Raw genomic sequence first — 18,916 nt, 5'->3', positions numbered from 1 at the left:
AAAGATCGGGACTGGGCAGTAAAAACCACACTTATTCAGTTTACTGTGTTCAATATTGCCATGAATATCAACAGACGCAAGAGACAGGTGCTATTGGCATTCTGCAGGCTGGCATGTGCCAGTGTTTCAGACACTGTGGTGTGAACAGCTTCACTGTGTACAGACTGCAGAAAAACTTGCAGAAGACAAGCAGGACAAATGACTGTCCAAGATCTGTTTGTATTTGAGTGAGCACACTAAAAGAGACCTGATATGCCAGACTGGTCCAGAGATGTGAACCTCTGCCTGCCATTGGACTAAAATACTTCTGAGAATAATGCAGTAAACATGTTCATCTGGCTCTTTTGTATGAATACAATAACATCCAACAACTGCAGATTTAAATGCTCAATGTCTCTATGCAGCACAGATGTCAAGTATTGGGGTCGTCATGCAAGATACTGAAAAATGACTGTTCAGAATTCACAGTTGTTTTTATTATTCTGTTAATTTGTTGTACTATTTAGTTTTCCCATTTTGTCCTATGATGAATTTCCTGAATTTGTCTTCCAAGAAAATATAAAGCGTGTCTGACTGTTTTTTTTTCTTCTTTTTTTTCTTTTCTTTTTTTTTCCAGCAACAAAGGTTTTTATGTCAGTACAAGGATTTCTGCATGTAATTTGTTTTCAGCAGTATATCATATCTATGCCATCACTGTTGTCCTTACTTCAAAATATATTAAATAAATGTGAATATGTTGCACAAAACTTAATGTATGTTTTGTGTTGAAAACTACAACAGACATTTTTTTTTTTTTTTTTTTTTTCCACAGCAATGCACTTTTAAATTTGGTGTTATTTGCTTCTATTAGTGGAAATGGGAGAATGGAAACGTCCGCAATCATATAAGACAGTATTGTTCTTACAAGTATTTAAGGACATTATTGAAACTCATTTGTACATTATTTATTGTGGTCTCTCATTTATATCTTCTTAACAGTCATGCCCTGCATTTAACAAAATGGAGAGAAATTATGCAACTTGTAGAAAGGATCACTGCCAGTCGTTCTAATCTGAGATTGATTGAGGTAGAAAAGGCATTGATTGCACATTTATTTTTTGTCTTTCAGTTGTTTTCACTCACATTTTTACATTTCTCCTGATATCATACATCTACAAAGAGACTTTTTTGATATGGAGATAAACAAGCAAACATGCATCCATCTTCTATACCCACTTGTCCTATGTAGGGTCACGGGTAACAAGCAAACAAACAGATTAAAAATAACTCTACCTGTTAACAATAACTTAATGTAAACCAAAGTAAAAACTACTTCCGCTAAACAGTTGAATTGTGTGTATATACGTTATATAACTGTGTATAAATATACATATTTATATAACATACATACATGTATCTGCATTGCCACCAACTCATATAGTCTTCATCTGTCACTATTATATAATCTCCTTCAATCCACTGTTGACCTTAGAAAGTAGATATATAGGCACCTTTAAGAATTCTTCAAATAGCATCAACCTTTGATGTCCATGATAACAGGGTTCATTCTTCTTCTATATCTCAAACTCTTTGCCTGCAGTTATTTTTATTTAACTGTTTGATGATGGTAGATATGTAAGAATCAATAGCAATGTTGGTTTGTGCAAGGTAAGCAAGAAAGAGCATATCACTTAAAATTAGAGTCTTTGCTCTCAGGACAGCTGCAGTCATTAGACAGTGAATACAGTGAGATCAGTGAAGGTGCTGGGCAGCAGGGCAGCACTGTTGTTCTCTGGAATTTTCTGCATGGAAAAATAAGCACAACGTTTTCAGATTCTCACGGTCCAGAAATGTGTATTTCACTATCACTCAAGTCTCCTCAAGTCACTGGCCTCTAAATGTCTGAAAAATGTCTGAGCTTCTTTGCCATGCTTGATGTTGCCTTAACTGTCAGGAGCGTTTTGCATCCACATGCAGGAAATCCCCTTCCCTCCTCCACTGGTCAGGATAAACACTTTCAGCTGACGAGAAGAACAAACAACCACACAGAAATGATTAACAGAGCTCTGCTGAATTCAAGATATTCCCCAGAATGTAATTTAACATTATCCTTGAATTTAGTGTGTCCAATACATCTGATATAGAGAGTTGTGTGTTTGTGCATGAAAGTGTATCACAAGCCCCGAGCACCCTCATATCAGACAGTTAAACAGTCACAGAATATACAGTACGGTGCATTTACATGCAAATACCTGACCACTTTGTGCCTCGTAGCCAGTGCACAAGGCAGTCACATAACCTCCCCCAACGCTCTTATGAGCGTCGAACGGTCCTTTAGAAACAAGTCGACAGGCCAACAATAGGGACAGGCTAGCCCAGCCGAGGCCTCTTTTCCTCTTTTTTTCCCAAAAAGAGTGGAATTTGTTAACCGACTGGGAGCCATAAGTGTCTATGTCGGGGTTGTCCCTCCCAAGGGGAAGACACCGCGGAGACCACACCCTGCCCAAAAAGAGGGGGGTATTTTGAGTGGAATATGTCACATGGTCTTACCGAGTCTTGTCGGAAGTATGTCATGTGAAGAGGTCCCATGGTAGGTCCTACCCGAAGGGGGAGGAGTTTCTACAAAGCATGGCGACCGGGGACAGAGGGGCCTCTGCCCAAGGAAGTTGCTGTTTACTGACAGGAAAACGATTTTGTGGAAGATATCACATGGTGTCGCCTTCGGGGAACCAGCAAATGTGGAGCACTTACCTCAGTACAGGGCCTCATTATCACACATACTGGGCCGGCAGTGAGTTTCTCTGCAAACTCAACTGCCAGAGGGCTAAGGAGGAAAGCCATACAGGGATCACAGTCTGTGAACATGACTGGGAGTCAAGAGTGCACGTCTTCACCTCAAGGGAAGGGAAAGGGACTATGCACAAGCGGTACACTCTGCCAGCTGTCCCGGAACTTACCTGCTCGTGCCTGCCAATACACGGGACGAGACCGGCTCAACCTGGAGATTGTAGAAACTCGCAAAGGTGTTGGGTGCTGCCCGGCCCCCTGCTCTTCAGATGTCTGCCAAAGAGGTGCAACTGGCCAGGGCCCAGGAGGCCGCCACACTTCTGGTAGAGTGGGCTCGTAACCCCACAGGGGATGGCACATCCTGAGCCTGATATGCCATCGCGATGACCCAGTGGGCAATCCTCTGGTGGACAGCGGAAAGGAAGCGCTGTCTCCAAACAAAGCAGACAAAGAGCTGCTCAGAGCTTCTAAAGCTCTGCGTGCGATCCTAATAGATGTGTAAAGCTCGCACTGGACACAGCAATGCCAAGGCTGGGTCTGCCTCCTCCTGGGGCAGCACTTGTAGGTTCACCACCTGATCCCTAAAAGGGGTCGTGGGAACCTTGGGCACATAGCCTGGTCGGGATCTCAGGTTCACGTGAGAGTAACCTGGACCAAACTCCAGGCATGATTCGCTGACAGAGAATGCCTCCAGGTCCCCTACCCTCTTGATGGAAGTGAGTGCAGTCAGGAGGGCAGTCTTCAAAGAGAGTGCCTTAAGCTCAGCTGACTCCATGGGCTCAAAGGGAGCTCCCTGTAGACCCCGAAGGAATACAGAGAGGTCCCATGAGGGAACGAGGTGCGGTCTGGAGGGATTCAACCTCCTAGCGCCTCTCAGGAACCTGATGATCAAGTCATGCTTCCCCAAATACTTACCATCTACTGCATCGTGATGAGCCGAAATAGCGGCTACATACACCTTCAAGAAAGGAAAGCACCGATCCAACTGCGCATCTCTGGGGGTCTTTGTGTCAGGAAGAACATCACTTAGCAAACAGACACCACTTCAAGGCGTACAGGTGCCTCGTAGAGGGAGCCCTAGCCTGAGTGATAGTGTCTACCACCACGGGTGGTAGGCGACTTAGGTTTTCCACGTCCCGTCCAAGGGCCAGACGTGAAGATTCCAGAAGTCTGGTCGCGGGTGCCAGATGATGCCCCATCCCTGAGAAAGAAGGTCCTTGCTCGGGGAATTCACCAGGGGGGGGCTGTCGCGAGGAGCGTGAGATCTGAGAACCACATCTGGGTGGGCCAGTAGGGTGCTACTAGGACGATCTGCTCCTCGTCCTCCCTGACCTTGCACAGGGTCTGTGCAAGTAGGCTCACTGGGGGAAACACGTACTTGCGTAGTGCAGGGGGCCAGCTGTGTGCCAGCACATCTATACCGAGGTGCGATACAAAGCGGGCAGTGAGAGGATTCCTGGGAAGCAAACAAGTCTACCTGTGCTCGACCGAATAGACTCCAAATCAGTTGGACCACCTGAGGGTGGAGCCTCCACTCTCCCCTGAGGGTAACCTGATGTGACAGCACGTCCGCTGCGGTGTTGAGGTCGCCTGGGATGTGAGTGGCTCGTAGCGACTTGAGGCGCTGCTGACTCCAGAGGAGACGGTGGGTGAGTTGTGACATGCAATGGGAGCGTAGACCGCCTTGATGGTTGATGTATGCTACCGTCGCTGTGTTGTCTGTCCGGACCAACACGTGCTTGCCCTGGATCAATGGCCTAAACCTCCGCAGGGCGAGCAGTACTGCCAACAACTCTAGGCAGTTGATGTGCCAACACAGCCGCGGGCCAGTCCAGGGGTTTGGAGGCTGCATTGAAGTCATCTGTTGTAACCATGACGCACCTGGAGAACTGCTCTAGGGGAACCCCTGCCTGTAGAAATGCAAGGTCGGTCCAAGGACTGAAGAGGTGGTGACAGATCGGCGTGATGGCCACGTGATGTGTCCCGTGGCACCATGCCCATCTCGGGACTCGAGTCTGAAGCCAGTGCTGAAGTGGTCTCATATGCATCAATCCGAGCAGTGTGGCCGCCGCTGAGGATGCCATATGCCCCAGGAGCCTCTGAAAAAGTTTCAGTGGAACCGCTGTCCTCTGTCTGAACGCCTTCAAACAGTTCAGCACCAACTGTGTGAGCTCGTTCGTGAGGTGCGCCATCATCGAGACTGAGTCCAACTCCAAACCGAGAAAAGAGATGCTCTGAACCGGGAAGAGATTGCTCTTTTCTCAGTTGACCCGAAGCCCCAGTCAGCTGAGGTGCCGGAGCACGAGGTCCCTGTCTGCGCACAGCAACTCTCGAGAGTGAGCTAGGATTAGCCAGTCATCAAGATGGTTGAGGATGTGGATGCCCACTTCCCTTAGTGGGGCAAGGGCTGCCTCTGCGACCTTCGTGAAGATGCGAGGGGACAAGGACAGGCCGAAGGGGAGGACCCTGTACTGGTACGCCTGGCCTTCGAAGGCAAACCGCAGGAAGGGTCTGTGTCGAGGTAAGACCGAGACGTGGAAGTACGTGTCCTTCAGGTCTATTACTGTGAACCAATCTTGATGCCGGACGCTCGCTAGAATGCATTTTTGTTTCAGCATCTTGAACGGGAGTCTGTGCAAAGCCCAGTTCAGTACTCGCAGGTCCAGGATTGGTCGCAACCCACAGCCTTTCTTCGGTACGATGAAGTAAGGGCTGTAGAACCCTTTCTTCATATCAGCTGGAGGGACAGGCTCTATCACGCCCTTGCGCATAAGGGTTGTGATCTCCGCACGCAAGGTAGCGGCATTCTCACCCTTCACCGAGGTGAACCGGATGCCGCTGAACCTGGGCGGGCGCTTGGCGAACTGAATCGCATAGCCAAGTCAGATGGTCAGGGTCAGCCAGTGCGACGGGTTGGAAAGTGCGAGTCACGCGCCCAAACTCCAGACCAAGGGAATGATCACGTCGGACGTACCGGTGGGTGGGGCCTTGTGGCGGAGCTCGAGGTGCCACGTCGAGGGGACTCGAGCCCCGTGGCCATGCTGAGTCCAGGGAAATCGAAGCACTTACCTGGCTCCTGCCACCCACCATAAGATTGAATCTCGTCCCTGTAGTCCACCGGAACCAATCATGTGTGGCCGTGTTTGTGCCACAGCTGGGCGCACAGGGGCGGGGATCCGCCGCTGGAGCTCCATACCTGCAAAAATGGGACGGTGGTTGTGACGACGGTGTGTGCACTGGACATGTGACCCAGGAAACAAGAAAAAAAAAACGTTTGGGTACCGCAGCCTCTTGGGCACGCGGCAAAAAATGAAACAAAAGGTTCTTCTCCTGGCCCTCCACCGGGGATGGAGTGGTCTGTTCATCAGCTCCAGAGAAGCAGATCTCCTCGCCCCTGGATCGCCCATCTCTGGGCCGCTTCAAAGCCTTCCTCGGGTTCTTAGCGGCCGGCCGTGAGACAGGTGGTGTCTGCTTCCTGCGTTTGGCTCCACGGCAGGGCCAGGCCACGGGGGCAAATTCACATTTTTCATTATAAATCTTGACATCAGCAGTCTCTTTGGCGATCATGATTTCAAGCTGATGATTACATTTACTATAGCGCTACTAGTGCTCTGCGCATGCGTCAAGCACTAGGAAGTGTAATCGAGCTTGAAATCATGATCGCTGAGGAGTTTGGTCACCATTCACTTGCTTTGTATGGACAAACAGCCAGATCTCCATTAAAATATCTTTATTATATTCCGTGGAAGAAAGAATGTCATACGAGCTTGAGACAGCATAAGGGTATTAAATTATGAGAGAATTATCATTTTTGGGTGAACAATTTCTTTAATAAAACCAGGAGGTACATCTGCAATGCTGAAACAGCTTTATAGTGCAGTCCAACAGAAAAAGGCCAAGAAAGGATGGAGCATTAGGGAGGGGGCAGTGCCAGAAACACCCCAGAACTTTCTCAGGTTCAGAGAGCAGTGAGGAAATTGAGGCAGGTTAGGTTGTTGATGTACGCGGTGGCAATGATAACATGGATTATATTTGTTGTTCTTTCTCTTTTATGTACAGTGTGTCAGTAAACCAGTCACTGCAAAGAAGGTCAGCAGGATAGGAGTCAAATTCTTCCAAATATTCAACCACATAAGCAAGACAAAGTAAGTTCATTCTATGATTACACTGTGCATGAAAGAAAGTTACACATTTCCTACAACAAAACTATGTCATTCATACTATAAAATACTATGAAACTCCAACATACTCATTAATGCATAGCTTTTTAACATACTGTATAATGTCTTACCTATCCTTTCTGATGAACTACTTTCAGGAGTTTATACACTTTGGGGTTTAGGTTCTGTTCGTGTAGATTAACTGGCATTAAGATTTCTCAACAATAAAGTTTGTAAAGGTTCTCAATAACTCACTCCCAAGAATTATTTGTAGAATTTCTAATCATTATTAAAGGAAATACTCAATGTAGTAACCCAGAAATCACTTTACTTTCTGTAACAACCTTTTTCCAGAACGCAGAAGTTCCCTGTGATTCATACTGAAAGCCTGTTGTTTGCAGAATTCACTTTGTTTTACATTTTATTAGCTAGTATACTGTTAATTACATTTTGTTGTTTTGCACAAACCTCTAACACCCTGTCAACACTGGACGCTTGCATCACACCACATCAAAAACAAATAGATTTTATTATAATCAATGATGCTGTTTACACAGGAAGCATCCATTGCTGCGCATTGCGTTGCGCCAACAGTAAACGGGTGTCCTGTTCCATTTTGCACTGCATGCGATGGTGCTACTCCTGCCAACAAGACAAATAAACAGTTTAGAATTTTCACTTCGACACATCCATTAAAGACAGCATCAAGCTGTTATGGTGCATCGCGTCACATCAACTGACTCGCCCGAAGTAGAGTGTGTGTGTGTGTGTGTGTGTGTGTGTGGTTAGTACGAGAGAGAGAGAGAGAGAATAAAGTGACAGCCCCAAAGCCGGTTTCGCGATCGTGGGAGAGGAAGCAGCTGTTAGTTTATCACTCAGAGACGTGGTGGACGGCTCGTAAACCGTCCCGGTCTTTGATTCTTTAATGGATAAAACTCAGTTTGCCGGTCTCACCCGCAATGGCGGAAATGCACAACAGTCCAATGTGGTTGGACCACAATACATCAAATCAAATTCGTGATAATTAATACCCTGAGTATTAATAATGAGTGGACATGGTGGTCCATAAACTGTACAAGCAATAACCCACAATACACAAGCATAACACACTATAATATTCTATCTCTGCCCAGACGTAAACCTCTTACTTGAATCGCATGAGGATGCACAATGTGTGTTCATCCGTCCTTTAACTCTGACTCGGTTCCTCGAGGATTGGGTGATGATGGGAGACTGTAGGCGGGCGGTACGGCTGCTGATCCTCGGCGGGCTGGCGGAGAAAACAGCGACGTTGACTTGACTGAAGAGGAAAGAGAAATCTTTTTTCTTCACTTCTGCAGGCAAACAGATGAAGATGCGGATTGCTCGGCGGTCTCCTTCGGATCCGTTAGAGTGTTCGGTGGAACACAGAGTAATCTCAACTTGTCCAGCGAGATGGAGATTGTATGGCCACAGTTTCAAGTCGGACGTTACATCCTTGTGCCACGAGGCTGCACCTGAGAGCAGCAATGAGCTGCGTCTACACACGGCGAGTAAAGTTGCTGGAAGCAAATCCCGGAAGCATTTCAGAGGTATTTCTACTCCTGATGATATCATGGTTGAGGGGCGTTCTGTCGTGTGCCTCATCCAATAGGAGTTGAGAGTTCGATCCTTTAGTGAGCAAGGTTTCATGGGATTTGTAGTCTGTTTTGGACTCCCTTTGTTTTATTTTGGCACGATTTTTATCAGTATAATTTATGACCTGGTATGTGGGGGCCTGAGTTAGGTTTTACGACTGTGTTAGGACTGCCTTTGTCTTCTATTTGAATACATGAGGCCCAACAGAGCCACAGAAACTCTGTCAGTGTGAAAGTAGAATGCAAGCTTGCTGCTGCAGTTACGTTGCAGTGCCACTTAACATGGTGCTTATGTATGTGGTGAGAAACAGGCCTAAGACTCAAGCAGTTACAAGTTATTATAGCTAGTTTTATAGGCACAGCATTGCAAAATATAGGGCTCTGATGTAAACACTGGGATGGCCTACCAGTCCCTCATTATTCTTTATGGACTGTTTATTAATATATATGTTATTTGCTCTTTATTATTTTGACTTACAGGCTACATCAAAAATAAGTTCAACATTGAAGTGATGCTTATCAATAAAACCATCTCCCATGTGAATGAATGCAAGCTGTCCAAGAGACACCAGAATTAATGTGCACCAGAACTGAGCTTTTAAAATTTGGTCAACATTGTATTTTACACTGTTATGCAATATAGTGCATTTCTTTATGCATGCTCTTTATAGTTCTCTTTTTTTTTTTTTTTTTTTTTTTTTTTAAAGCCTGTAATGAATAAAGTAGTTAAAAAAAAAAAAAAAAAAAAAAAATTAAAAGTAATGAAAATTGAAAGGATGAAGTAATGACAATAAAGAAAACAAATTTTTTGATTTGTCATTTTCCATTATCAGTCCCTTAGTAATCTGCCTCCATTTTTAAGTTTGTCTTAAGTTTGTGTTTATTGACTTCACTTATTCCAACTGCAAGACACTGCAGGTTCCCTATCTGTCACTCACTCGATGTTGTGTCGATGTAGTGACACTAGGGGTCACTCTTGGGAGCCCCAAACACCTCTGCTTTTTTTAAAAAAGGCCAATGAGAATTGGCGAGTGGAATTTGCATGCCACTCCCCCGGACATACAGGTATAAAAGGAGCTGGTATGCAACCACTCATTCAGATTTTCTCTTCGGAGCCGAGCGGTTGCATTCAGTGCACTGAATACAATTCCCCTAGAAAAACTCACCTTGCTAAAGACTGCTGGATTTGATGGCGCATTTCAGCGGCTTCTCACCCTCTGTGCCTGTGCAGTGCAGAGAACGCCCCTGGGCGCTTCGGCAGAGCAAAAAAAAAGAGTATATTCTGAAAAGAGTATATTTTCTATTCATAAAAGAGCGGCACACACGGAACGTCTTTTTAAAGATGCCTTTCCATTTGTGTGTTATTCCTGGTTGCGGTCGCCATCTCTCCACTCCCGATGGCCACGATCGCTGTCTTACGTGTCTGGGCGCATGTCCTCATTGCGAGACATCGTTCGTGGATGGATCATGTCCTCATTGCAAGAACATGACCATGGCAACATTGCAGTCGTGGCTTGCATTCGTAAGAAAGCAAGCCACCCCAGTGGCTCCCCGCCTTGGTCCTTCCACCTACAGGTATGAGGATGTGCTGGTTAGCACTGGGGGCGATTTGGGGACCTCAATGGGACCACCTCCACCGGATATCCCCCCACGGACCTCCCATTCCCCAGCATGCTCACTTGCCCTGATCGCGTGTTCGGACGAGATCGCTGGCTCAACTCAGGGCGGGTTCGACATCTCGTCTGGCACCCTGGAAGATAAAGAGTTATCAAGCGCAGCATTGGAGAGCGGGCTCGTCCCGTCTGACATGCCCCAAAAGCTGTGGTACCCCAAGGTTCAGCAAAAGAGCAGTTTCTTTGTTTCCTGGGTCACTTTTCCAGTGTGCATGGCCGTTGTCACGACCGCTGTGCACTGTTCCTTTTTGGCAGGATTGTCGCTCCAGTGCCGGACCCCCCGCCCCTGGGCGCCCAGCTGTGGCACGAATACCCCCACACGGTGGACCTCGGGGAATCAATCTTGATTCCGGACGCTCACCAGAATGCGTTTTTTAGTCAGCATCTTGAACAGGAGTCTGGGTAAATCCTGGTTCAGTACTCGCAGGTCCAAGATTGGCCGCAACACACCGCCTTTTTTTGGTACGATGAAGTAGGGGCTATAAAACCCCTTCTTCATCTCGGCCGGAGGGACAGGTTCTATCGTGCCCTTCCGTAGGAGGGTAGCGATCTCCGCGCAAGGTAGCAGCGTTTTCGTCCTTCACCAAGGTGAAGTGGACACTGCTGAACCTGGGCGGACACCTGGCGAACTGAATCGCATAGCCGAGTCAGATGGTCCGGACCAGCCATCGCGACGGATTGAAAAGCTCAAGCAATGCATCCAAGTTCCACGCAAGGGGGACCTAAGGGACAACATCGTCGGACGTACCGGCAGGTGGGGCCTTGTGGCAGGGCGGAGCTCGAGGTGCCACACCATGTCGTGGCCGTGCTGAATCTAGGGACATCGAAGCATTTACCTGGCTCCTTGTGACCACCCCCGGAACAGCCAGGGACGGGGGAGGAAGAGGCCTGTCCTCATGACCCGTGGAGACTGTCACATCGGGGGTGGATTTGTGCCACAGCTGGGCGCTCATGGGCGGGAGACTGCAGCTGGAGCGCCAAACCTGCCAAATAGAGTGGTGGACGATGGTCGTGATGACGGCCGTGCACACTGGATACGTGACCTAGGGAACAAGGAAACCGCTTTTGCTGAAATCTTGAGTACTGCAGCCACTTGGGCATGCAGCAAAATTAAATGCAAAGGTAACAAAAAGATGGAGAGATCTGCTTACCAGCTCCAGAGCAGTGGGTTTTGTCGTCCCTGGTTCACCTGTCTCAAGGGCACTTTGAAGACTTTCACGGGTTCTGGGCGGCCACGAGACGGGTGGCGTCTGCTTCCTGCGGTGGGCTCCACGCCGGGGCCAGGCCGAAGGGGTGGGCTGCGGCGGAGCCGGTGCAGTCACCACAGGGGGACGCCCTTGGTGACGAGCAGACGGGGTGTGGGATCTTGAACCATGCCGGATAGCCTTCATCTACTGCTCCACCGTCGAGAACTGCTGGGCAAAGTCCTTGATGGTGTCGCCGAATAGGCCAGCCTGGGAGTCGGCCTCACCCATCTCAACCAGGTTGAGACAAAGGTGGTGCTCCTGGACCACTCTTGTGGACATCGTCTGCCCGAGACCGTGCCGTGGCCTCCGTCGCTCGGAGAGCGAGGTCGGTCGCCGAGCACAGTTCCTGCATCAATTCCGGGGCAGAACTACCCTCGTGCAGTTCCTTTAGCGCTTTGGCGGACTTGCAGGAGAGTCATGGCGTGCAGGGCGGAGGTGGCTTGTCCAGCAGCACCATAGGCCTTGGCCATCAGAGACGACGTAAACCTACAGGCCTTGGACAGGGGCTTTGGGCACCCGCGCCAGGTGGCGGTGCTCTGTGGGCATAGGTGCACTGCGAGTGCCTTTATCCACCGGGGGATTGCCGAATAGCCCTTGGTTGCCCCACCATCGAGGGTAGTGAGGGCGGGGAAGCTGAAAAGATCGGGACCGGGCAGTAAAAAAGTGCCTCCCACAACCTTGTCAGCTCTTCATGCACTTCAGGGAAGAAAGGAACAGGGGCGGGGCGTGGCTTTGAGCGGCACCACGAGTCCAGGAACCAATCATCGAGCCATGAAGGTTCAGGGAAGAGCGGAGGGTTCCCGGCAGAGGCGGTCCCATTGGGGTCCCCAAATCGCCCCCAGTGCTAGCCGCGCTGGCCTCAAACCCATGGGTAAAAGGACCGAGGTGGGGAGCCTCTAGGATGGCTTGGCGAGCCGCGACCACATCGTTGCCATGGACATGTCCTCGCAATGAGTACACGACCATCCACGAATGCTGTCTCTGCGTGAGCAGTGCCCAGACATGAAAGACAGTGATCGTGACCGTCAGAAGGCGAGAGATAACGAGCGCAACCAGGAATAACACACAGTCGGAAAGGCATCTTTAAAAAGACGCGTCTTTAAAAAGACGTTCCGTGTGTGCCGCACTTTTAGAGAAATATACTCTTTTAGAGAAATATACTCTTTTAGAGAAATATACTCTTATTTCTGCCGAAGCACCCAGGGGCATTCTCTGCAGTGCACCAGTGCAGAGGAGGGAGAAGCCGCTGAAATGCGCCGTCAGATCCAGCAGAAGTGAGTGAACAGTCGTGGGAAATCAGCTCAGTGAGCATGACCATTCTGCTCCGAAGAGAAAATCTCTTGGTTGAGTGGTTGCATACCAGCTCCTTTTATACCCGTATGTCTGGGGGAGTGGCATGCAAATACCACTTGCCAATTTTCATTGGCCTTTTATCAAAGACCAGAGGTGTCTCGGGCTCCCAAGAGTGACCCCTAATGTCACTACATCGACACAATGTTGAGTGAGTGACAGACAGGGAACGGCCTTTTCTAGAACATTGATATGACTGGAGTCTATATCTCATGTGAGTGTACATCATTTTAAACATAGCTGTTTAAGTATACATTTCTTTAGGGACAAATCTATTTCACAGTGGATGAGGGCACCATTAAATTTCTTAAAATACTTATTGAGTTCCAATAAAAGTTTCTGTATAGAAATCCAATTAGACTCAATTCCATTTAAATAATCCTTTAGAACATATTAAAAAAGAAATCCCATAGAACTGGTCCTACAGGATATGAATTCCTATTAGACTCCTATTATATTTTTCATGTGTGATCCTAAAAGAAAAAATCCCTTTACGATCTTATAGGAATGTTTCCAAATTATGATAGAAATTCCAATTGGAATCCTGTAAATTTTTCTTATTGGAATCCTTTAGGATTTTTTGACAAGGGCATTGACCGTCGAGAAAACAGACGGTGGGAGACACCATGCTGAGACCTGCGGCAAGCATTTTATCAATGTAGCACAGCAGTAGATCATGCCCACAATGCACAGATAGAACTCTGAACTTTGTAACATGATTGCAGTGGCAAGACAGCTACCATTTGAACACCAGCCTTGCACTGCGAGGCACGGTACGAAAGTTGTGAGGCGTGGTGCGAGCGCAAAGTGAAAGTGCTACCGGGTCCTTGAATTATGTATAATGTGACAGTAAAGGCAGCCGGTGGAGTTTCTGGTGCCCCCCTAGGAAGTTGGTGCCCTACGCAGACTGCATCATATGCGTATAGGGAGCGCCTGTACTTATTACCTGCTAACAAAAATGCTGCTGTTGTCTCCAAGGTTCTGTCACAGCATCTCTGTTTGATAGTGCACTAGCCAATGCAGAAGAGGGAGACATTTCTGGAGCCCTGCATGTAATCAACACTGTCATTTAATCCCACTGGTTACAATTGTGACCGGGGTCTAAAAGGAGTTTTTGATGTATTTTGTCAATTGTAAATGACAGTGCAGACTTTTTTGCATGAGTGGTGCAAATAGTCACATGACCAGAGCTATTTAATTCCACTGTGCTCCTGGAAAGATTATGTCTGTCAAAACTCCATAAAAGAAGCTAATAAATCCTGTCCTAATACACTTACAACTACCCTATTTTGTACATAATTTGAATTGAGTTGTGCTGTGTTCATTTTCTGTTTTTCAACTCTGTTGGTGGGGTAGGTTTTGTGTGGATGACTGAAAAATACATCTGGATGAAGCATATTTTGTCCACTCATGTTTATAAAGATATTGCGATTAATCGCGATTAACTACCAAAAATTATGTGATTAATCGCGATTAAACATTTTAATCGTGTGACAGCCCTAAAACAAATATAAATTTTTGTAACAAATAATAATAAACATACTTCTTAAAGTGTAAATCTTTGCAGATATTTTGCAGATTAATATTTTCCCTCTATGTGAGTTTGTTGCATCTTTATATCTGCAGTGTTTTAATTCCTTGCCCAGCAGATCATTCTTGGGAAAAAGTGAAAAATGCAATGCATTGACAAGTGCTGTTTCTGCTGTCCTTTAAACGCAGTAAGCCTCAAAGACTCAAACAGTCACAAAGTAATATTTTCATGACTTATTTTCTGCATTTTTATCAGGTGTGAGCATAATTCAGCAAGCCGCACTTCAGCTCCCTGTAATTCTTTGCGGTATAATAGTCATTATGCAAATGACTATGTCCTGCTCATAGCTTTACTGTTTGTCAAATTTATTTATGCTGCTGTTATGGTATTTGTTGTAACTTTCAGTTATTTGTCATTTTGTGATTATTCAGAGCTCATCTTATACTTAATATGTTGGTTTTGGTTGTCACCATTATTGTGATTTGTATGTCAAATAATGCAGTCCATGAGAGTTGCGGAGTAAACACAGGCATATGGAAACTGCTGTGTAAGAGATTTCAAAATAAAAGTCATTGCATAATTTAAAAATAAAAGCCATTGTGTTATTTTGGCCTTTCTAAATTTATCGAATTCTCGCTCCATTATGGTCCCGTGCAGCCATATTGGAACCCAGATCGGCAGTCTATATCGCCTTTAGGACAGGCCGGTACTTGCGCAGCAGCGGGCTGGCCCAAATTGCCCAGTGGCCCACCAGGAAAACGCCCAGTGCTCCCAATTACCAGTCTGCCCCTGATTCTAGCAGATATCTTTGTGACAGTATGAAAATGTTCACAAGTCTGACAGTGCTGTCATATCCTGTCATTTAAAACCCTTAAAAGAAATGATAATCATGACATCCCCATAAAGCTACACCTCTAGCAGTTTGGAATACCCAGGGGTGTAAAGTAAGGAATTACAAATACTCACGTTACTGTAATTAAGTAGTTTTTCCCAGGAATTGTACTTTAAGTAGTTTAAAAATGGTATACTTTTACTTGAGTACATTTTAAGTGATGTAATTGTACTTTTAATGTGCTATTTTCCCACCATCTGTGTTCGCTACTTCCCTGTCCTGATTTTATTTTTATCTATCAACATGATTGGCTAGGGAGATCTTGTGACTCCCATCAAATCAAATCACACGTAAAAAACTTGAACGGCAGCTGTAGATCGGCGCCAACTGTTATGGATGTGGAGGATGCCTCAAACACAGTTCAACACCTGAACATCACGGCTGCACCTGAAAGGGCTTTTCGCAGTGAAAAAGGCCAATTGTTTGACTGTGTCATGTGAGTTTAACTTGGTCAAGCCAGATATCAGCATTAATCCTGCCTCTAATTTGAAGAAACATCTCAAGGTAAATTTCGTATTTCTGCTTACTAGATTCTATGTGTCTATAACGTATTGTGTAATTTAACTCTCTATCACTGAGATTAATGGGTTTCTGTGAGAGATTAAGGCAATGTTATCAATAGGGCTGGGCGATAAAACAATATTGATGTTTATCTGAAAAAAGAGAGATGTCCTCGATATCGATGATAAACTTTTGAGTAATTTTCTATATTTAGCCTATGTTCCACATCTAGAACAGGGGTGTTCATTACATCGGTCACGATAGCAAGACAACCATTGGTTGGTTGATCTAGATAAAATATAAAATTGACTTTTTGTTTCCTGACGTCTGTAGCTGCATGCTGTTTGATTGACAGGCGGCTAATGTTTATGCGCTAATGCGGGTACGCTCCTAAACTATCAAATACACTTTATAATTCCGCCAGTGCCCGTCTTGGTGAGGCATTAATGTAAATGCAGTCGGTTTGGTCTAAAGTGGATGTAAACAGTGGGACAAAAAGCATATTTGCATCGAAATGTCAGACTTGAATTGTACATGTTACCGAATTGAGCACTGTCTAGTAGGCTATGTCATAAAAAGGCTATTAATCAAACAACAATAACAAGGAAACCAGAAAACTACTCACTACTTTTGGCTAAATAACTTGAGTAGCATTAAAAGTATTAATGTAATAGAATAAAACAGTGGCATTTTTTAATAATAATATTTTTTAATAATATTGTTAGATTTATATATATATATATAATACCGACCCCTGATGTAGATAGTGTGTTAATTTGTATAATAAATTACCAGGAAAGTAGAGATGATAAAATAATTTCTAATTATGCTTCGCCTTTATCAAGTTTTTTCTAATGCCTGATAGAAAAGTATCAACCTTTGTAGAGCAATACTTCAGGCAGAACATTCCACCAGTCACAAACTTCAGAAAATTGTGCATCATGCATTAGAATGAGAACACAACTTTCTGGCTTAAAAGATACAAGAACCAAATCAATGTGGAACATTGTATCTCAAAAGGAGTACAATGTGGCCCCCCATGTGCTACTTAAAGAAATAATTCACACAAAAATGAAAATGCTCTCATCATTTATTCACCCTCATACCATCCCAGATATGTATGACTTTCTTTCTTCAGCAGAACACAAATTAAGATTTTTAGACGAATATTTCAGCTCTGTAGGTCCATGCAAGTGAATGGATGCCAAAATGTTGATACTCCAAAAAGTACATAAAGGCAGCACAAAAGTAATCCATATGACTCCAGTGGTTAAATCCATTACTTCAGAAGTTATATGATAGGTGTGGGTAAGAAACAGATCAATATTTAAGTCCATTTTTGCTATAAATTCTTCTCCCTGCCCAGTAGATGGCGATATGCATGGAGAATGTGAACCACCAAAAACAAAAGTGAAAATTAAAGTGGAGATTGACTGAGCAGGGAGGAGAATTTATAGTAAAAATTGACTTAAATATTGATCTGTTTCTCACCCAACCAATCATATATCTTCTGAAGACATGGATTTAACCACTGGAGTCACATGGATTAGGCTACTTTTATGCTGACTTATGTGATTTTTGGAACTTCAAAATTTTGGCACCCTTTCACTTGCATTGTATGGACCAAAAGAGCTGAGATATTCTTCTAAAAATCTTAATTTGTGTTCTGCTGAAGAAAGTCACACATCATAAGGGTGTGGGATGGCATAAGGGTGACTAAATGATGAGAGAATTTTCATTTTTGTTTGAATAATTCCTTTAAAGCCCATTGTGGCCCCTGTACCAAACAATTACTCTACTGCCTCTATTGTGCGGAACATGACGTGCCAAGTGATCCTGCTTTTTTTTTGTTGTTGTTGTTGTTTTTCTTTTTTTTTTTTTTTTTTTTGCATTCCTTGTATTGTTTTGAACATATTTTATGCACAACAATAATTCTCTCAGTCGGCATTAAGAGAAATTTAGACCCAACACATAAACCGATTTTAATGTAATTGTTTCATACATTATGATATTGAAAATAACTTTTTCATCTTTTCATTTCTGTAATCATGTCGCCTTTTTATTTATTTTTTTAAAAATCAGATTCATGTAGTGTTTATAGTGTCATAGATAAGTGATGTATTTTAAAAGTTGTCAATCACAAACACCTAAAAAATATCTATATTTTTTATTCTTTCTGGCAAACAGCCATAAAAGAGAATGTAAATTACAGTATGTGTGCTACATTTTTAAATTGCAGCATAGAGTTTTTATTATAAAGGGGCATAGCTTTCGCAACTCAGTACTCAATACTCACTACTCATGAGTACTTTTAAATGAGCTACTCTTTTACTCTTACTTGAGTAGTTTTTAGGACAGGTACTTTTATTAACTAAATGTTTTTAAGAAGTAACAGTACTTTTACTTGACTATTATTTTTCAGTACGCTTTCCACCCCTGGGAATACCATACTACAACACTACTATTCTAAAAAAAAAAAAAAAAAAAAAAACTATTTCTGTAGTTGACACTTTGCATACTGTACACAGCATTACATTTTTATGTTTTTGGTTGATGTACATTTGCCTAGTTATGCAGTATACAGGGGCGCCGTTAGTATTTTTGGACCTCCTGAAAAATGAGCAAACTGTGCCCCCTATCATATCGCAACCCATCATTTTTTTTTTTTTTTTTTTTCCTTAATAAAAGTTATCATTATTAATAAACATGAACACAAGCATGATTGCACATTCAATAAGAAACACTAAAAAAAAATTTTAGTTTGAAAATTGCATTAAAATAACATAATACATTTAATAGAAATAACTATCAAATCAATTAAGATACACTGGCAGCCAAAGGTTTGGAATAATGTACAGATTTTGCTGTTTCAGAAGGAAATTAGTACTTTAATTCACCAAAGTGGCATTCAGCTGATCACAAAGTATAGTCAGGACATTACTGATGTAAAAAACAGCACCATCACTATTTGAAAAAAAAAAAAAAAATCATTTTTGATCAAATCTAGACAGGCCCCATTTCCAGCAGCCATCACTCCAACACCTTATCCTTGAGTAATCATGCTAAATTGCTAATTTGGTACTAGAAAATCACTTGTCATTATATCAAACAGAGCTGAAAGCTATTTGGTTTGTTAAATGAAGCTTAACATTGTCTTTGTGTTTGTTTTTGAGTTGCCAC

Source organism: Myxocyprinus asiaticus, chromosome 45, assembly GCF_019703515.2.
Source record: "Myxocyprinus asiaticus isolate MX2 ecotype Aquarium Trade chromosome 45, UBuf_Myxa_2, whole genome shotgun sequence".
Lineage (NCBI taxonomy): Eukaryota > Metazoa > Chordata > Actinopteri > Cypriniformes > Catostomidae > Myxocyprinus > Myxocyprinus asiaticus.
The sequence above is the reverse complement of the archived record's forward strand: the minus strand, read 5'-3'. Positions refer to the sequence as shown.